We start from the raw sequence: 8,153 nt of genomic DNA on the forward strand, positions 1-8,153 counted from the left end.
TTTACTTATTGATACAAAAGTTGGGCCTGAGATATGTTTTGAAATCTGTTTAAATATGAATATTTTAATTTAAAATGTTAGATATAATTAGAATATTATATTTATTTGAATTGTATATTTATATTTTAGTTTCAGTGGATACCTTATGCGAGCGATGAAGTAAAGGCTTGCATCCCACCCCACCTAAGTGGGTCATTAGAGGTTTGGATGTCAATTGTACCTCTTATTTGTTATGCTATTATTGAGTGGCATCCAGTTGATTGCGTGCTCCGTCAGTTTGGTTGTATGCAATATATTCCTGGAGAACCTAGGAATTTAGACGACATGCATAACATTGATAGACGAGGCAAGAAATAGGTTAACTGGGTGGTGAGACACAGAGATTGGATTGCACTTTGGGAGAACCGGTATGCACATTTGGCTCTCGACAATTTTACGCTGAAACTGGTCGTATGGTTACAGATAACTATATGGAATGGTTTAATGAAAATGGAAAGCCGTTTCTACTTTCGGTGAAAGCACGAGGGGTTAACATTCCTAGGAGCCGAGAGAGACGTCCACCGTCTCAATATCATCGTCCCCCGACTCGTGGACGGAGAGAAGGCGCTACCGATTCTGCATCAGTCCCACCACAACATCCCTATCCACCGATGATGATGCCCAGCCCTCTAGTTTAGATGCCATCTCCTCAGGGGTATATGCCAAGCCCACCAGTTTATATGCCATCTCTGCAGGGTTACATTCCTAGCCCTCTGGGTTACATTCCTAGCCCGCCATGTTACATGCCTAGCCCGCAGGGTTTTATGACACCATATGGAGGTGCATATACGACTATGTTTAATGATCCATCATATGGTTCATATGCATCTTATTTGGCTGATGGTCCTTCTCCATAGACACCTCAATATCCATCTGGATCACAGACATCGATGCCAATGTTTTCACACTTTTCTCAATTTTCTATGAGTGGTGGGATTGTTAGTATCACTCCTCCAGGGTCATTATTTTATATAGGCCCTTCAGCGTCATCTACAACACCAGCCGAAGAAAATGCCGATGATGATGATAGTGAAGATGAGGAGATTGAAGAACAAGTTCCACGAAGAAATCCTCAGCAAAATAGGCAACCACCGCCATGTGGAACTCATTCGAGAAGACGACATCGGTGATCCAGTTGTATTTTAATGTTATTTAAATAGTTATATTTCATAAATTTATGTAATTTGGTTATGTTATTTAAATGTTTCATGGTTGTTAGAACAATATTTTTAATGTTATTTTTATTCAAATTTAGCATTAAATGTTTTTAATATACAAATTATAGTATTCAAAATTTAAAATTAAAATACAAATTATGGTATTCAAAATTTAACATTAAATTCAACTTAATATTCCAATTATATTCAAAATTAAAAGTTATATTCCAATTATAGTTCACAGTACTTAAATTGAAATTAAATTTATCCATACGTATGATTTTATCCTTAACATATACATTAAAACATATACATTAAAACCAACTTATCACTTTATATTTATTCGTAAAAACATGTCGATGCTCATTCCATACAATTTCAATGTCACAACCAACTTATCACTTCAAATTTATTCAATTTATCCATAACATTTTATCCAATATATTCAAAAAACCAATTGATAACTTCACATTTATTCAATTTATTCATAACATTTTATCCAATTTATTCAAACTTCACATAACGTTTTAATTTAAGTTATGAACTTAAATTTATCCATATGTATACTTTTATCCTTAACTTGCTGAACTTCCAAAAAGGACTTAAATTTTAGTTATAATTTACTTGATTTCACCATCCATCTATAGTTACCCGAGGGATATGAGTGACATAATAGGGCAATGATAACATATTCTCTGACAAAATAATGGAAGGCGCGCCCCCGGGAATGCGCTTTCACCACTTTGCCAAGTCCCCTCAGAAATAATAGGTACTGACATGAATAGTTATCAGGGGGCATGAGTGACATAATAGGGCAATGATAACATATTCTCTGACAAAATAATGGAAGGTGCGCCCCCGGGAACGCGCTTTCACCACTTTGCCAAGTCCCCTCAGAAATAATAGGTACTGATATGAAGTTTCCCCAGGGACATGAGTGACCATAATAGGGCAATAATAACATATTCTCTGACAAAATAATCGAAGGCGCGCCCCCGGGAACGCGCTTTCACCACTTTGCCAAGTCCCCTCAGAAATAATATGTACTGATATGAATAGTTCCCCGAGGGACATGAGTGACATAATAGGGCAATGATAGCATATTCTCTGACAAAATAATCGAAGGCGTGCCCCCGGGAACACGCTTTCACCACTTTTCTAAGTCCCCTCAGAAATAATAGGTACTGACATGAATAGTTCCCCGGGGGACATGAGTGACATAATAGGACAATGATAACATATTCTCTGACAAAATAATCGAAGGCGCTCCCCAAGGAACGCGCTTTCACCACTTTGGGTACTGACATGAATAGTACCCCCGAGGGACATGAGTGACATAATAGGGCAATGATAACATATTATCTGACAAAATAATGGAAGGCGTGCCCCCAGGAACGCGTGCCCCCAGGAACGCGCCTTCACGTGAATAGTACCCCGGTTATAGACACTATTATATGCAACGTATTATGGACTTTCAAAACCAACTTCAGTTCACAAGCTTTCATATTCACAAACTTAAAATTTCTCAAAATTTCTCTGAAAATGAGTCGTCTTTCTGCTGTTGTTTTATATGATGGAGAAATTAAGGAAGCTGAAGAGGGGATTGTTTTTGAGTCAGATCATTATATCCCCTTAACCTTGAAGAGAAATATCACTCTTGAGGAGTTAATCACAAAATTTTGTTAAAGATTCGTGTAGCTGGTCGGAGAAGACTATCTTTATTTCAGTATAGATTTCCTACTGAACCTTTTCGACTCACGTATGCATCATTTCAACTTTCCAACGATGATGATGTTTCTATGATGGTTGATGCTCATATGGGGAGTTCACAATCTCTTATTGAAATGTATGCCACTTTTATTGAGGTTCGTACTTCTCGTGGTCTCTCATATTCCTCTCACTTTGGCATTGCATATCAAGCTGATCAAGTTGATAGCGCGACGCAACTGATCTGTAATGAATTCACATCATTAATGGCGAATCCAATGCTAGATGCTATACCATCAAGTTCAATAGGAAGACATTCATCAGCAACTGCTTATGATCTCAACCCACGTGGCTTCACCAATAATCCATATGTCAACATCTCTTACTTCAAGGGGCAGATATTCATCTGCTAATGTTTTCGACTTATATATGGAAATGCCATCAAGACGTCAGTATATTCACATCACATGATACAATGGCCTCAAGTTCAAGGGGAGGACACATAAGAGGGAACTTATTTGACCTCAACATTGGATTATCGGAGAAACCCTCATCTCCACCAGAAGAACCTCTTCGGGAGCCAGGTGCAGATGGTGCTGAAACGGGATTATTCGTTGAACCTAACTCACCACAGTTTAACGTACATTCTGACGATAATGAGGATGACGTTCTGATAAATACAACACTAGCCGAACTTCCTGCACATATGTATGGGGCTGATTATGATGCAATGTATGAGCCTGAATTTCTGGATCTTCTTGATGTTGGCAACTATGGGCTTCAGTCATCAGTCAACGACAATGATTTACATATTGGAATAAAGTTCGCATCGAAGGAAGAAGCAATGATGGCAATAAAGAGTTACAATATTCGTAACTCAGTTCAGTCCCGAGTTGATCGATCTACCACGGAGAAATATGTCTGCTACTGAGTCCAACGTGACAACGGATGTCAATGGATGGCTCGTGTATCAAAGAGGAATAAAAAGAACAACTTATGGGAACTAACCAGATACAACGATCCTTATACGTATTGTACAAAAGGTATAAACCAGGATCATCCCAACTTGGACTCCAACATTATTTGCTAAGCAATCATACCTATTGTGAAGCAAAGCTCTCATATAGCTGTTGCAGTGTTGATTTCTGCTATAAAGTCACAATATGGGTACACCGTCTCCTATAAAAAAGCTTGGTTGGTAAAACAAAATGCCATTTGCAAACTTCATGGAGAATAGGATTCCTCTTACAATGAGCTGCCCAGTTGGTTTCATGTTGTGCAAAGACTCAATCCCGGGACAATTGTTGAGTTCGAAACTCAACATCATTATGTGAATGATCGATTCGTTTGCGATCGCTGCCAATTCTACCATGTCTTTTGGACTTACCCTCAGTGTATTAATGCAGTCAAGTACTGTAAACCAGTTGTCCAAATTGATGGTACTTTCTTTTTGTGTCCGTCATATTGCTGCAAACTATTACGGAAAATACAAGAAGAACGATGAACGTCAGTTAGTCGTACGGATGGGTATGTTACTTTTCCCAATTTTTCTATCATTTTCATATTACTTATTTATACTTCATATTAACTATTACATAGTCCTAATGGCTTAGGTTACAAACTCTTACCTCAAAGGTTTGAGTCTATGCTACGAGAGTTGTTTGGCAAAAATAATAAGGGGTGCGAGTACATTATGGACATCAACAAAGAAATATGGACAAATGCGTATGACGGGGGGTATCGCTATGGTCATATGACAACCAACTTGGCTAAAGCAATAAATTCAACCTTAAAAGGGGAGCTTCATTTACCAGTCACGGCGTTGGTCAAAATGACTTATTTTCGTTTGGGTCAACTCTTTGTAAAGCTCAGTGGACAAGCTCTTACTTGGATGCAAAATGGACATATTTACCACCCAAGACTAGTAGCTGATTTACAGAAAAAAGTGGCTGCATCAAATGAGATGTTGGTTACAAATTTTTCTCGCACCCGTGAATTGTTTCGTGTTACCAAAATGTCACGTCCGCTGTAAGGGATTAAAGCTAACTCTTTCAGAGTTAATCTGCAAGAGAGGTGGTGTAATTGTGGTTTATTTCAAGCACTCAAATATCCATGCTCTCATGCCATTGTAGCTTGCTCACATTCGCATTTGGACTACAAAAATTATGTTGATCCCGTATACCAACTTTCACAATTATTCAAGGTATATGAATTTGAGTGTCCGCCCATAGGAACGAAAGAAACCCAGATAAGATTCAAACTTGGCTTACAATTGTACCAGATCCATTGCTATTGAGGGACTCAGGTCGTCCAAAATCTACTAAAAATACATTGTGATATGGATATTCGGGAGAAGTTAACAGAACAAAAACGATGTGGCATTGTAGAAACATTGGGCACAATAGAAAAAAATGTCCAGCTCTTTTATCGTCACATAACCGTTAACCCTTATGTAATTAATATTCTATTTAAATGAATGTTTTTGTTTCTAATATTTAAATGTAATTGCATTTTCTATAATTTCTCAATGTATGTACACCTAAATAATTTTTTTAATTTTTTTAAAAAATTATTTTATGATATTTATTTATTATAATAATTAATATTATTTGTTATAAAAAATTAATTATTAATTTTAAAATATTATAATAATTCCACCTTCTAAGTAGAAAAAAATATTAAATTTAACAAATTAAAAGTTATAAAAAAAATTATGTATACGATGACACATTTCATGTTTTGATTGGAGGAATAAATTTATTAAATTAAATTAAAAGTAAGACTAAATTGATAAAATATGTAAGTATTGAAGATTATATGTGTAATTATACTAATTTTATTAACTTAAGCATCAATATTTTCGTTAAATATTGATAACAAATGACTAGATTGATAACATTTAAATAATTAAGTGATAAAATTAATAGATCGATAAAAAAAATAAAAAAATAGATATATAACCATAAGTGTAATATTATAATTTCATACATTTTTCCTATAACTACAATAAGATCAAAGTTGGTTTTCATCTATTGTTCCATCCGATTAATGTCGCGTGGAATGGGTGAATGCCAAAGTCCCTAAAACATATAGCATTAAAACCTAAATTCACTCCACCTTTAACACATATTTAAAAAATACATTCGATAATTCTTAAATTATAGCCGAAACACTTTACATAATATATTAATATTTTATAATAACAATAAAAATAAAATCTTTATTATTAAAAAAATATACCAGTGTGTCATCTAACTCAGCAGAACCCATATAAAACGCATCCCCAGGGATGCGCCTTACACCCGTGGCATCTCAGTCAACATAAACCCAGGTAAAGCGCGTCCTCGAGGATGCGCCTTTGTGCCACCTCAGCTGAAAGGGTGCTACTTCGGGAAATATTGGTCAAAGGGTGTTAGAAAGAGAGAATTTCGACGAAAATATGTCAGTTTAGTCAAATCGCCAAGAATTTGATGTCTAAAAATGAAAAGAAAAACAAAAATCCAAATGAATTCACGTGAAAATCAAGGTTTTTTTAGTTTTATAGAATTTGTGGGTTAATTTAGCACACAAGTCATTTAAGAGTTCATCATTTGTAGCGCTGGAGTTATGTTTTTATTTCTTTCAATTTGGTCATTGTATAATCGTAAGTTGGATGTTTTCTGATTTTCATTTAATTCAATTCAGATTCAATTTCAAAAAAAATGTTAATACCTGTTTGAACCCTTAAATTCCCGATTTTATTATTTTAGTTATTTAAATATTTGTTTTTGATATTTCAATACCTTAATCTTTTTAATCATTATTATTTCTTTTTAGTTCATATTGTTTTTATTTTAGTACTTTTTTTTAAATTTTTTTCTTGACCTTTGATTTATTTAATATTTTTTATTTATTTATTTCATTTTTTATTTTTTTATTTTTTTTATTTATTTTAATTTTATTTTTATGTTTTTTCTTTGATTTATTTAACATTTATTTATTATTTTTTGATTAACATTTTCGACCCCTTTTTTAGAGAAATTCCTACCAATCGGAGTTACGTAATTTGAATAAAATTTTTAAATTTTAATTTTAATTTTCGCACTTAAGGACACCCGACAAATTAATTGGTACCGAAAGGGCAGTACAAGGGTGCTAATCCTTCCTTAACTGTAACCGACTCCTGAACTCGACACATTTCTGGTAAAACACAGATCAGGTAAGATGGTGTCCAATCTACCTAAATGTTTTTTAAAGTGATCGGTGGCGACTCTAACCTAATTATTTAAGTCGAAGTCCAATTCTGGGCCCAACTGAAAGACGGCTGCGACAGCTTGGCGACTCTGTTGGGGACATGTAAGTGAGTCAGACCGGAATTAATTTCCAGTTGTCTTTTTGAGTGAAAAATTACAAGTTTAAATTTTAATTTATTTATTCGATTCCAATATTTTATCTTTGATTATTATTTTTCAAATAAATAGTTGTACTGACGTTTTCTTTCAATTGTTTCAGCCTAATAAGCTTTTTTCATCTAAGGCTCTATACCCGAGCTCTGAACCCTTTTAAGTGGAGGTGAAAGCGACTCCTTCTTGAGAATTTATTCTCTGCACAGGCCTAGCAAGTAACCTTCGAAATTCAAATACCTTATGTCTTCGTGTGAATTTATTCAGCGTGTGGGCATAAGGGAATGTATCTGTAACATCCTCAATACCGGGTTGGTGACCAAATTGTAAAGTCTTAGAAATTGGTGATTAAAGTAGGATAATTGAATAGTTCAATGATTTATTGGAAATATGATGAAGGTTATTTAGTAATTATGGAATGAATTAAAGGGTAAAATGGTCAATTGATAAGTAAGATTTTTATATTTCTTTTATAAGATAAGGAACCACGTGGAAAAGGAGAATTATCCAGAGTTTTCTTTCTTCTTCTTCCTCCTCCCGTATCTCCAAGCTCAAAGGTGGGTTTCTTTGTTTATGGATTAATTGTTAATTTTAAGGTTAGGTTTTGATTATTAGATGATAACTAAGCTTAAGGAAAGCTTAAGTTATCTTAAAATCAAAGTATGATGGAGTTAAGAGGGATTAAAGATTTGGGGGTTCTTGGTTGAAATCTTGAAATAGATTTCATTACTCAAATTGGAAGATAAATTTGACTTGTCAAGGGTTAAATTAAGAGATATGAAGTGATAAAATGAGTTTTGAAACATGTTGGAAATCTGGTATAATTCTTGAAGTTAATAAAGAGGAGAGGATATTAAGGTTCAAGACG

The sequence above is a fragment of the Hibiscus syriacus genome, unplaced genomic scaffold (genome assembly GCF_006381635.1).
Source record: "Hibiscus syriacus cultivar Baekdansim isolate YM2019G1 unplaced genomic scaffold, ASM638163v2 tig00116937_pilon, whole genome shotgun sequence".
In the NCBI taxonomy this organism is placed as follows: Eukaryota; Viridiplantae; Streptophyta; class Magnoliopsida; order Malvales; family Malvaceae; genus Hibiscus; species Hibiscus syriacus.